The sequence below is a fragment of the Lepisosteus platostomus genome, chromosome 2, assembly GCF_059453375.1.
Source record: "Lepisosteus platostomus isolate fLepPlt1 chromosome 2, fLepPlt1.hap1, whole genome shotgun sequence".
Lineage (NCBI taxonomy): Eukaryota > Metazoa > Chordata > Actinopteri > Semionotiformes > Lepisosteidae > Lepisosteus > Lepisosteus platostomus.
This window is the reverse complement of record NC_142612.1, coordinates 55,655,452-55,669,783: the sequence shown is the minus strand read 5'-3', so window position 1 is coordinate 55,669,783 and position 14,332 is coordinate 55,655,452.

Below are 14,332 nucleotides of genomic sequence, written 5' to 3'. Positions count from 1 at the left end.
AACTGTACATCAGCAGGTTTGATTAAGCTTTGGCAGTTCTATATGATTTTGTATCTAAAGTGGGATTTTTAATGGATGTGGATATCATTCATTTGTCTCATGAAGGGTAGTGACATGAAATGCATCATGACACACAGCTCAGCCAACACAGTACTGGTGAAGCACATTAATTTAAACATCAAGAAAAAAAACAGACTGACACTATATGGATCCTGGTCTCAACGAAGCAGGATTTTCAAGATTGATATATTGTTCACCACCGTTCCTCCCACAGAGGAAGAGAATTACATAAAATAAGGGAGTAAGGTACTGTACTTCAATTCAGTCAGACACGACTTGTAATATACAGTATCAGTTTCACATGTCGCAGGGTGTCATTTAATCTTTAGATAGTAATAAGAGACAGAACTCAGGTCCAATGATAGCCACAAATCTCACTGCTATTAACTAAATACAATATAATAGGAGAAGAATACATGTCATGATAGTGAATGAATACTGAAATTATCCCTTGGTAATGATTTGTAAATTACGGTATTTGTGATCAGCATTATTGATATCACTTATAATTTTCACCAGTTGCTATTATCTGTATCACTGATTTGGATAACCTACCCTACTTAAAATGTTACTAGCTTATAATTTCTGGAAACTACTAATTACTATAAAATTAACATGAATTACTGTACAGTAGTTCAACAGAGGCACCTCTGAGGTGTTGGTTTGGCTTTTTTCACACTTATAACAGCATTTCTGATCGTTGTCACAAGAGAAAAAATATTTAGTTCATTGATTAGTCAATGTCTGTACAGAAGTGGTTCTGGGTTAAATTACATGTTTTGTCAACCCATTAATCACAGATTACAAATCCAGGGATTGGTGGCCTTTTCCCATTGGGTAGATAGTGTTTTTGCAAAAACATTGGCCATCAACTGTTACTTCTGGAATACAGAAATAGTTTTTGATTGCAGCAGTGACCTAGCACTGATGAAACTCTACGAGGGTCAAAATGATGGATAATGTTTCTTTTTTTTCCCCACAAGCTTTTCTGTCCTTTTACTACTTTCGCAAACATTTCTAAAAAAATATTTCAATCTCTTATGATGAAGAACTAATAAAGTGTGGAGCTGCTGTTTGACATAATGACTTGATTTTTCATTTGGCTCACATCCTGATTAGTTTTGGAATAAGAAAATTAGAAGAGGAACACTTGGATGAAAGAATCAAATTTTGTGTGCACATTTTGATTCAATCCTGTTGATCTGTTCCAATTTAAATACAGTATGTTCAGAATAATAAATACATTTAAAATTTGTTTGTTACTTTGAAGTCACAGTCAATTCGACTTGGATTGCAATTCAAAATGCATTTGCTCAGCCTTTATCGTGCTTTCTTTTAGTATCTTAACACAAACTTCCAGTTTGGAGATACTTCTAAATGTCTCAAGTGAAGCCTGCTAGGGGTTTAATTTAGATCGGCGTGTAGGGCTGGCACTGGAATACTGAAGAACACAGTAGAACTCTTCAAAGCCCTGTAGAGCTGTAGAATATTGTAGAACTTTACAGAAAGGAAGTCAAGCACGATGTAGAGGGATCAATGAAGGCAGGCAAAGAATGGGTCCTGGAACTATACAGTAATTGCATATGACTTTGATCGTCCTGGCTAGTCTACAGCGTCTGAATAATCAGTTCACAGTGTGCAGTCTCAGAAGGAAGCACACCTTAATTACAGCTATCCCCAACCCCACCCCCCCCCCCACACACACACACTCATGTCTTGTACTGCACTGCTTACAGGCACTATACTTCAAAAGGTGCATCTCTTCCCCTAGTCCCCCTCCTGGAATGATAAGAGACGAGGAAATGTGCCTTTTCCTGTGTGAAATGGAGTACAATTAAACGCTTTAGCAGGCAGCCTCTAGGGTTGTCTTCCACACCCCTTTAACTCCAGGCTCATCCTTAGTCTAACCATTGTTCTACTAATTCAACATCTTTATACCTGTATAAAAATGGTTTATTTAGTTGTTATACTGTCAGATTGCTAAATTTCCAAGCTGTACAGCTGTTATGTAAAATGTTATGGCCCCCAACTGTTTGGCAGCATTCACCTTCAGCACCTGGTAAGACATAGCAGTTGCTATATGAGTGAAAATACCCACAATCAGTGAGGACATACCAATATAAGAATATTATTTTCTGAATTTTCATGTATAGTGTATGAAATGATTAATGTTGCCTGCAATAACAATAGTATGGATTTTTTTTCTTGGCTCTAAGGAAAGTCCTGCATTGACAAGCTAAAGAACTCAACCGTTTTAGTCATGAACAGAGAAGGCTGCCCTGCAAAGTCAACCCAATAGACCATTTCATTGTCAATAATGAGACATGGAACAGAGGTTACAGGTGGAAACAAGGAAGTGCACTTAAAACTGAGAAAAACTAACTTCTAAAATCTTTGTATGTTATGTTGGTTTCAGATGAAACCTTTATTGATTACATCACTGACCCCTGCTTTAACCTTTGTGAACTGATCATCATTAGGCTTCAACAAAACATTATTTAGTCTGGTTTAGGCTTTGCTTTGACTTGACTTGACTTTTTCATTAGTCAAAAACAAGTCTCCAACACTACTCCTGTAGAGCCAGGACCAGCAATTTTTAAAGCCTGTCTTTGAAAAAGATTCTAAGTCCTGGAACATTTTAGCAATTATAAATTTAAAAAGCATGAGTGTTCAATTAAGTTATTTAGGTATCATCCTTAATAAACTTTGGATAATCTCTCAACCCTCAATGGCCCTTTGAATTAGGCATTCCCTTCATTAAAAAATGAAATGCTTAATTGATCGATTGCTTAAACAAGTGTTTCTAACTTAACAGGTGATTTAGGATGACCTATAATCACAATTTTCCTTCTGTATACTGAATTTTCTCTCATATTTAAACCTGTTAATGGTTTGTATTTACAAATTCACCTTCAGGTGCCATCTGCAATAATGATATCTAATTCAATCTAAGTACATAATATGATCATAGGTGACAAGCATCTCTTTAATTTGTATGTTAAAAGTGATTTCTAATGGGTGCCCCATATTAATCCCTCACAGGGCATGTGATTAATATGTACAGTAATGTTAATCTCAGTGCACCATGTTACCCACAGGAGGGCACAGTCTGAAGAATTTCTAATCCAGTGCTAACGTACAGTACATGATTGATTGTTGTTCCTTTAAGTATTGTTCAACATTTATCAAAACTGATCGCAGTCCATAGAACATTTTAGTGTGACTAAGGATGGACAATTACATCCACTTGAAAGAAACATTGTCTCTTCATCTGGACTTCAAGATGAAATTCATACTAGTGCCGACCTTAGACACTAATTTGGTTTAGGCCCTCTAATTACATACATAATTATCATTTGGTGTTTGGGAGAATGGCATGGTGGCACAGTGGTTACCATTACCACCTCATAGCGCTGGGGCCTGGGGTCAATTCTGGACCTCTGGTGCCGTCTGCTTGGAGTTTGTATGTTCTTTGTTATTTCACTTGGGTTTCCTCTGGGGGCTCCAGTTTTCTCCCACACTACAACAAACTGGTAGGTTAATTGGCTTCTAGGAAAATTGGCCCTGGTATAAGTGTGTCTTTGTATTTATGTGCCCTGCAATAGACTAACATCCCATACAGCGTGTACCCTGCTTAGTGCCCAGTGCTTGCCAGGATAGGCTCTGGCTCTCCTGCAACCCTGAATTGGAAGAAGCGGTTAGAAAATGGATGGATGGAAATGAGTGTGGTCTTTGTCTATACCTGAAATATTGGTATTGAGCATTTCCAGCTCACCCACACAGTACTGAGGATTAAACAACAGAAACACAAAGACGTTTTGCTTGAATTCTCAAGGTGTGTTGTGGAATTTGTGCTTCCAGAGTATGACTGTACATTAAAAAAATGTATTAAAATTATTTTGGTTGGCTATGTGGTTTCTATGTTTAAGGATAATTTCCATACCAATCTGGCCCATCTTTCTTTGTTAAAGGGTGATTGATCTGTAACAGTCAGAAGCATAAAATAAATCTCTCCATCTATTTAATACGCTTTAGAAACATGGCATGGAAGAGCCATGGATGTTTCCCTTTGCCTTTGTAGCTGCAGTGCCTCCCAGCAACATAGGCAGCTGACAGGAGACTTATTTCTCCTACAAGCAAAGCATCTGAGAGAAGTGATCCAGATGGAGGAAGTAGTCCAAGTGGCCAGAACCACAGGCAAGTTCCATGCCTCTTCAGAAAAAGGCCCAGATCACCTAGCATGGTAGCAGCCACCTTGAGCTATTTGAGAAAGAAAGTAGGTTTCAGTATTTGTGTTGTGTGCAAAGGTCTAAAATAGTTTTTAAAATAATGTTTGTAGTAAAACATCCATTAGTGTGCATTGGATCCAAAGGAACAAGTCAAGATTGAGCCTTCTTCAGGAGTGACTCTTCCTTCTAATTTTCAGCATTGAATTAACCTTTTCTTGTTGTTTTAGTTAAATTCATTCACTTGTGAGTTGCCAATTTTTCTTGAACCCACCCCCTCAAACCCAAGAATCTTTGCCTCACCCACGCTGTAGAGATCCAGAACTTTACCAAAGCCTCTTGATTCAGTTTTAGCCTCTGAGCTTCACTTTTACATTGTCTCTTAACCCTGCATAAGGGATGTCTCCACAATATATATACATATATATATATATTTTTTATCTAAGAGTACACCCACCTTGTACCCTTGGCAAAAGTTAAAAGTGAAAGATTAATTGGATGACAATATGGCATAAGCCATGAAGCACCACTCGGGCAACTTAGCAATGAGCAGACTGTTTGTTCTCAGTGAGTGTTTGGTCAGGTTTACACCCTGTATTATAATTATAGCTCCTGAAGCAATGTTCCACCTTCATTGCTCTGATGAATAGAATGGAACTGAATGCCGACAGTTTTCCACTCAGGCAGTATTAATGCAAAAGGAAGACTATTAAATCAGCACGCCTGAAAGTGTACATATCAAGGTCACAAAACATATTACATTAGTTACCATTAGTTGAATCTGAAACTGTCCACAAGACATGACAACAGCAATATGTTTACCTTGCAACTCGTGAGATTCAAGGTGTTCTTGGTAAACATGTTTTGATTGCCGCTGCAACCAGCAAATGGCAGCCCAGGGAAAACTGAAAATGTGTGAATTGCCCTTAACATGAAAATAAAATCTCCATTAATTTATTCTAATCTGCCTGGGTTATTAAGAGATATTATAGTAATTATGTCCATTGCTATTTTTTTTTATTTGACAGAGTATTGCGCCATATTCAGGAAAGCATGCCCTAAATGTCTCAAAATATCTCGATAAAATAATCTTGAATATAAACCACAAGTCAACCTTACTGTTAACATCTATTTCCATTTTGCAATGTACTGAGAAAAGGAGGGGGGGATATACAGTACATTCTTTCATTTTGAAGGTCTTAAGAAACATGCATTCATCTGTCAAACAGTATCGCTCGTCTGCTCCTGATTTTGCACCCGCTGTTAGTGTGTTTCTGCAGTAAACAAGATCCCTGTGGATGTCTGCTCTCCACAACACCTCACCTTTTTTGCTTCCCAGAGGAGCTTCCCAAAGTTCAAGCAAGGGTTAGGAGCACCTGTCTTTCTGACACAAATAAAGCAATTACTGACTAACTGTCAGCAAACAGACATCAACAGGGTGTTGTTTATATTCATGCGTTAAGAATGGAAAAGATAACAAATCACTTCTTGACTGGAACATCTATTTTCGTCAATACAGCTGCTAAATACAAATACAGTTTTTTATTTAAGGTAGATTCTGTACTGTATTTCTATGGAGTCATTTTTGGTAAGTTTCTTTGCTTCATATCATTTAACCTTACTCAAGGGTCAACAAGGATTTAAAATGTAAGCTGAGAAAGAATGATGAATAAAATTAATTTTCCTTATTGCACCAGTAAATCCAGCACTGACAGGTAAGACCAAAGTGAAGTCTTATTCTCAACAGACCAATCAATAGGGAGGGGCAAATGTCATGATCTTGGCTGTTAAGTGTCTAGTCGCTACAGAACACCACTTAAATTGATTGATAGTGACCTGACTGCACAGCCTGGGGCTCACCTGCTGCCCTTCCTGCAGGTTCATCCTGCTGCAACAATGCTGCCAAGCAGATCAACACGTCCTTAAGCTGTTGTAAAAATGATGAGAGATGAGATGAGGTTGTGATAGTCATGTTGTACTGTACTATAACATTTTGAATATTTTGGGATCATTTGGATCAACACGTGGAACCTAGGGCTCAAAGACTGGTTAACAGGCACATACTTGTCCAGACTCTGCTTGATGAATGGGACAGAATCTCATACAACCCCATTTGCAATCTAGTCCAAAGCAGGTGTCACAGATCTACACGTTGTATTGCTTTCAATGCTACAAGTCTGTGAATTTCAAAATAGACCCCTGTTGATCATCACTGTTGATGAGAAATGTTAACCAGCATAGTGAATTTTCCTTGTCTTGTCTATTTAATAAAATATCAATAGAAGCACCATACCTTCTGCAATTTTCCTCATTACTTTATGTACTTGTTCCAGTTATAAATTATGTTTCAATTATGTGTTTCAATGAGACAACAGGACTATGTTCTACTGCTTAGATGTAGACATTAGACGGATAACTTTAGCAAAATAAAGTTAAATATAATACCAACAGCCATACCTGTGGTGTGCCTTATGCTTACTTTTGAAGAGGAAGTCACAGGCATAAATCAGAGTACACTGTTCCTCACCCAGTGATGTTAGGGCTTCTTGAATCATTGTTAATTCTAAGAAGCAGATTTAGCGTCATTCTGGCAAGAGTGACAACAAAATCTTTCTGTACAGATGCAGCCATTCAAAGTGCGCGGTACAGACACCGCAGTACAGATACCGCAGGTAAGATGACACGCGATACCGCGGTGCGCGATTGGTTGACTGACAGGGGCACTCGTGGTCCGTTGGTCTGTCGTAGAAAGACTTACTGTAAACGCCTTTACTGTGCCCGTTGTAGATATTGAATTTTACCACTGAAGGGAAATCTTAGTAGCTGAGCATAAAAAGAATGGGAGCATACTGTAACGCGTGTGAAGGCCATAAACGATATTAATTTTGGAACGTAAACATACAATATATGGCTGGTCTTGGTACTTTAAAGAAAAAAATACACACCAGTATTCCATTTCTCCCTAAACATTGTAAGCTTCGAAGTCTTTAACTAACGTGATACCGGAGTCAACAAGCATACTTTTAGAATTTGATTAAAAGGGAATATAATATGGAATCGCGTATCTCAAGAATTTAATAACGGTATGATTATATCCGTGTACTGCGGCAGGACTGTGTAAGGCTGTTTCGCCTACCTGATCATGTGAGCTGTCTTGTAGCCTACTGGTCTAGGTGCGTGACTACCAACCGGCAGGTTGTGTGTTCGAATCCAGCTGGTGTTGGACTTTTCATTATTATTTATTTATTTTTTAATCGCGTAACATAAACATATTACCGTATGCAAACTGTACTGTATACAGTATGTATATGTATATTTGATGTCTTAACTGTGCCCGTTTAATTGAATTAAAAAAAAATATTTAACACGAACATTAAGCTGTTTACATCTTCCGCCTGAGAACAGTCACCCGTTGCTACCCAACGCAGAATGGTGATTGGCTGACACTATCTGACACCCCTCTGATTGGAAAAAAAAGACGTGCTGGCGTGCTATACACACTACCAGGAAGAGGATTTCTTTCTATTCAAAACGTGTATTTTAAAAGTTTAAGAAGTAAAAACCTTACAGCGTACACAGATTTCTAAACTGATCAGGATCGTTATCTTTGTCTTATGCATAATAATGTTCACCGCTCTGTCCAGCAAATTAATAATAAACTTTATTTTATATAGCGTTTTAAACGAATAAGTAATTAGATTGCTCATAAACCTAATCACTTGCTTTTTCTTTTTATTTAGGCTCAGATTTCAACTATAGATCGTATTATTAATAACCATAATAACAACCAACCAACAAAAACAACCATATAAACATAATGGTGGTGCTGGACCTTCCAGTTTTATTTATTTATTTTTTAATCGCGTAAAAAACATATTACCGTATGCAAACTGTACTGTATACAATATGTATATGTATATTTAATGTCTTAACTGTGCCCGTTTAAGTATTGAATATTCATATCTAATTTTACCACTGAAGGGAAATCTTAACATAAACATACAGTATATGGCTGGTCTCGGTACTTTAAAGAAAAAAATACACACCGGTATTCCATTTCTCCCTAAACATTGTAAGCTTCGAAGTCTTTAACTAACGTGATACCGGAGTCAACAAGCATACTTTTAGAATTTGATTAAAAGGGAATATAATATGGAATCGCGTATCTCAAGAAATTAATAACGATATAATTATATTCATGTTGCAAAAGAACTGCAACGGACATAAAAACTCCCTTGCATGGTTTCATTACGACCAGAATCGGTCTTGAGATATTTTTAACTTGATTTACAGTATTTGAGAGGTATGTCTTAACACCAATACTACAGTGCTTAAGTACTGCTCACGTATATGTTTCTAGGTTTATATTATGCATTTCATACGGTCAAATTACTTTTGAGCAATAAGAAGCGAGAAACGGTATGCGTTTTACTTTCGTTTTGTGCTGGGACCCGTGGATTGATTAGAGATATCAAGTACATACAAGTCATTTTTTAAATGTTGTAGTTCGTCTTGAAAAAATGTTACGAGTACATCATCTATCAACAATTACACAGGTTCTGTTTCCATATTGCGGATTTTGGTTACATAATATTATTTTCTAGATTTCACGTTGTGAATATGATGGGATGTCTGATGGGATGTTTCTAAAAATCCATCCTCTGTAAAACGTCTTCTCTAGTTGTCCTGCATATGTATTCGCTAATGAAGCTGTGTGTTCTGAGCCTAGATCTCTACATTTCTGTATGAACCAGCTTAGAGGGCTAAAGACAGCTTGTGTTTAAATTGAGTGTAAGGCAATTTATGCTTCTAAAGTCATGGTCAACATTTATCTTTGTACTGTGTTGTAAACTTGTTTTGTGCCAAGTCACATTATTTTATAGCGTTTTTAAAGCGTTATCAAATACGGTGTTACTGTAGTTTACTGAGTCCCATGTCACATGGTCTGTGATTGAAACCTGTAAAACCGGTTTAATTCGTCACAGCCAGCACTCTTCAGGTGTGAGGGTCTTCTGCTCAGAATGAAACGCTAAAATGTTTGTGTATATTCTAATGGTAGTGGGGGCGGGGTGTGTGGGAACAGGTTTGGTTGAAACATTTTCTCTGAAAGCATTTTCTTCTTGTAACCGATCTTGTTACAGCATGTTACAGTTTACTATTATTAACCATATTAATTTTAAGTGCTTAATGTAAAATCTTGTAAAAATATATTTTCATTGTTCAAATATACATTAAGTCTGACTATCATATAATAAGTTAAATACAAAACTAAAGAAAAAATAGGGTTAAATATAATTCAAAATATTTTGCTAACAATGTTAACTGTTTATGAATAATAAAATGTATTAACTAAGGAGTAGGATGGCACAGTTGTTAGTATGTTTTTTGTTTTTTTTTAACCCAATCTCCGGGAAACCATTAGTACGATAGTGAATCGGAGATTCTCAACCCTTGCTGCGTACGACTGGAAAAGAATTCGTGATCGGATCAACGAAATGCTTCGTAGGAGGAGGCGGTCTTTTCCTCTTGTCTAACAGTCTGTCCACAAACAAAACATTCTTGTTAGACAAGAGGAATTGAAAAAAAAACAATGTTGTCAATGAAAACCAGTGTGTGTGTCTCTCCCTGCTGGATGTCCCTCTCACAAACTGCTGAATGAATAAAATAATTTTATTGAAAACGAGTTTGCGATTGTCTGGTCTTTAAATTCTGGAGATACGCGATTCCATATTATATTCCCTTTTAATCAAATTCTAAAAGTATGCTTGTTGACTCCGGTATCGCATTAGTTAAAGACTTCGATGCTTAAAATGTTTAGGGAGAAATGGAATACTGGTGTGTATGTTTTCTTTAAAGTACCGAGACCAGCCATATACTGTATGTTTAAGTTCCAAAATTAATATCGTTTATGGGCTTCACACGCGTTGCAGTATGCTCAGGCACTAAGTAAAAGGAGATGCTTCGTATTGCTTGACTAATTTTAAAAACTAAGTTATAAATATAAAAATTGCAGGCGCTGCTCTGGTGCGTCGGCTCCTACACAGTGCCTGTCTGCCGTAAGCGTTACAATATACATACAGTACCCAACACTGCTTGTACCCATCTGTCATGCAAATAAAACACCTTGAATTGAATTGAATTGAAGGGAGAAGGGGGGGATACTAAAGCCAATACTGGCTCAATGGGCTTTGACGTGCTAATGCTTGGTTTAACGGTCCGGGTGTGGCAGGCTTCCAATGTCAACTCGACTCGATTGGAAGACAATGAACGTATTTTAGCCCTAAATGAATTAATAGCAAACATGGTTTACATAAAATACATTTTTCCAAGAAAGTTTATAATAATACGATCTATAGTTGAAATCTGAGCCTACTTTAAAAATAAAGGAAAAGCATTTTCAGAGAGCAATCACGCTGTGTTTATGTAGAAAAAGTGATTAGGTTTATGAGCAATCTAATTACCTATTCGCTTAAAACGCTATATAAAATAAAGTTTATTTAGAGATGAATGATCAGTGTCGCAGTTTAAATAATGTGAGTCAGGAAACTAACACAGCGCCACCGGATTTAATAACGCAATAAAAACGCTATAAAATAATGTGACACAGTACAGCACAGTACAACAATACTGACCATGACTTTAGAAGCATAAATTACCTTACACTCAATTTAAACACAAGCTGTTTTTCTGTATGAACCTCTAAGCTGGTTCATACAGAAAATGTAGAAATGCATTAGCCTGATCATGATTAAAAAACACATAATTAAACACGCGTTTGCGATTGAAATCAGAACACGATTTAAATCAATATAAATATTTATATTGTAACGCATACTGTCCAGCCTCCATTTCTCTATAAAAATTTACTGTTGCACACACACACACAATAGAAGCAGGAACCGCTGTCAGAAGGGAAGATATATTCAAAATATCGCAAATATCGATCATGTTGCGATATTTTGAAATATAAAAGTCAATTGATTGTCCATAATATCGCTTACCTATTTTTTCGAAGAAATGTTTGTTAAAATAAAAGTCCAGCACCAGCTGGATTCGAACACACAACCTGCCAGTTGGTAGTCACGCACCTAGACCAGTAGGCTACAAGACAGCTTGCATGATCAGGTAGGCGAAACAGCCTTACACAGTCCTGCCGCAGTACACGGATATAATCATACCGTTATTAAATTCTTTAGATACGCGATTCCATATTATATTCCCTTTTAATCAAATTCTAAAAGTATGCTTGTTGACTCCGGTATCACGTTAGTTAAAGACTTCGAAGCTTACAATGTTTAGGGAGAAATGGAATACCGGTGTGTATTTTTCCTTGTGATATTTTAAGCTCTAGTTGAATGATAGGTGTCGCATTTTAAATCATTTTCGTAGCTAGAAATTATGAAACGGCCTGTTAAAAGCAAGGAAGTTTTTATGCCCCGTTGAAGTAAAACAAAATGCCTGACAAAGTATGGCTTGGACAGATTCCAAGTGCTTGTACAAATGTGCTAAAGAAATTATACTTTGAGTATACAGCTTGTCCAAAGTCATCCATTATTAATACTATTAGTAATATCTTCAGTAAAGGCTTTGATGCTTAAATATTTCTGATAAAGGTAGGTTGTGTACTTCTGTCCAACTGAGCAATCTTGCTTTCATAATATATACCAACATTTTAATGACTGATGATTAACATGCTGTAATACACAGTTCAAAATTAAAGGCTCAAATGCTGTACATGAGAGGTTAAGCTCCCCCTGGCGGTTTTACAAGGCGACGCCGGATAGTTAGTCACGTGACACGTGACACGCGTGATACCGCGTGATACTGTGACACGCCCACCGGGGTATGCCGCGAAATACCTCACCCATTTTGAATGGCTGCATCTGTATCTAGTGGTAGGTAGTATTCTGGATTTGTAGTATATCAAAGAACAAATAAAGATCTTTTGTGTAAGATTTTCTTACCAGTTTCCTGTCTGATATGACCAAATTTAGACATTGCTGTTAACTCTGAGGCAGCAGGAGCCTTCCAGTTTTATGCGATTAACATTTGTAGCACTGTGGGTTTTAAAAGGTGTGAAAGGCTTAACACCAACATCAAAACATTATGAGTGGAACAGTTTTTCAACAATGTCAGTTCAGTGAACAGTGAGCTACTTCTGATCCTACTTTAAGGCAATTTTTCAGTACTGCCTGGTTCTGGGCGTCCACTGCTCAAGGGCCTAACTGGTATGAAAAGCAAGTATTAATTACAGATATCTGGGCGGCATGATGGTGCCATGTTTAGCATCGCTGCCTTGCAGCTCTGGGACCCAGGGTTATGTTCCTGGGGTGCCATTTGTTTGGAGTTTGTATGTTCTCCCCGTGTTTGCCTGGGTTTCCTCCAGATACTCCTGTTTCCTCCCACAGTCCAAAGGCATGCTGGTAGATTAATTAGCTTCTGGGAAAACTGACCCTTGTGTGAGTGTATGTTTTTGTCTCCGTCAAAACAATGAATTGGTGACCCATCCAGAGTGTATCTTGTTAAAGCCGTTAACTGAATTCATGGATTTACAGATTTGTCAGAAAAAAATAAGGAAGGACAAAAAAAGAGAGGAGTCCTCTCAAACCATCCTGCTTTTTTAGTTGTTAGTAGCTAATTGATCTGATCTTATCCAGCCACATGGGTAGCAGGGTCCCCTTAAGCAAAAAACAAAAATACTAATAATGAAAATGGGAGTTTTGAAGACCTGAGAGAGTGAAACAGTTCTTTCTAGCTCATAAAACTGATGGATTGTATTTGCTTATTTATTTTCATTTTTGGTTGAAGTTTAAACATTATGAATGCTGAGCATGCCTACTTGTTATGGTGAGCTGTTCTAGGTTTATTACAAGGCAAGATCACTATGAAGGATAAAGAGATTAAACCAGTGCAGCAGAAGTGGTATGTGCCTCATTAACCATCTCAAGATTGCTAAATAAAAAGCAGAGTGCAATGCAAACTTTGTTGTAGAGAAGACTGTAGCTTACCTCATGATCCTAGAAAAGTTTCCTGGCTTTTTTTTTTTTACAGTTTCCAAACTTTAAATAAAAAATTCAGTCTCATTCAAGCTGTAGTTATGATTAGATCACACTTTTTGTCCAACACAAAATGAGCAACAAGAATGCTCATTAACCCCTTCAATTAAAATTGATTTAACCTGGAACACATTGAAGCTTTAACTTTAGCACAAACCCCTTCACCAGAATTAGAACAGCTGCAATCCTCAGAAATTAAGTGTGCAAAGAATGTTTCATTTTTTTATCATATACTCTCCCAGTTTGGAATCTGGAACTGGTTCAAGAATCGTTTCAACTGCATGGTTAATTTGCTTAATGCCTGTTGTGTGCCTGACTGGTTGATACTTCAGAATTAAATGCTGATTCTGTTTAATTTAATAGTGTCGAGTCCCTTTTGTTTTACAATTCAGCCAGTTTCCGACTCAGATGTACTAGGTAAGCTTGGTAAAAATAACAGTTTTTCCTTTTGTCATGATGGTCGTGTTTTTTAATAAAACTTGCTGCTCATCTCATATCTGCTTCACTGACCCACTTACTGTATTCAATCTCTCGTTTAGAACAGCTGAAGTCCCAGAAGACTTGAAGTCTGTCCTTGTTCTGCCTCTTTTTAAAAGAGGGTGATAAGTCAGACCCTAACTACAATAGACTTATCCATTCCACTTCAGATTTTTAAGATTGTGAACAAAAATGAACAAGCAATTAGGGAAAACAACAATGCTCCTTTTAGACACCAATTACATTTTACCTGAAATGTATTATCATGGTACTCAAAGATGTGTTATAGCAGCTTCAAAAATCATATAATACTTATAAACAAATTTGCACATCTTGACAAAGCAGATTTAAAAAAAAGATCATATTTTATCATTTTATTGAATCTGCTTTAAGTTTTGCCCTGATCTGTGGGTTTGGGAATCTGAGAAGTAAGAACACACTGGGGAGTACTATCAAAAAGTCATTGGTGCTGATCTATCAGCTATAATTCTTGCAAGAAGCATATTCCATCCT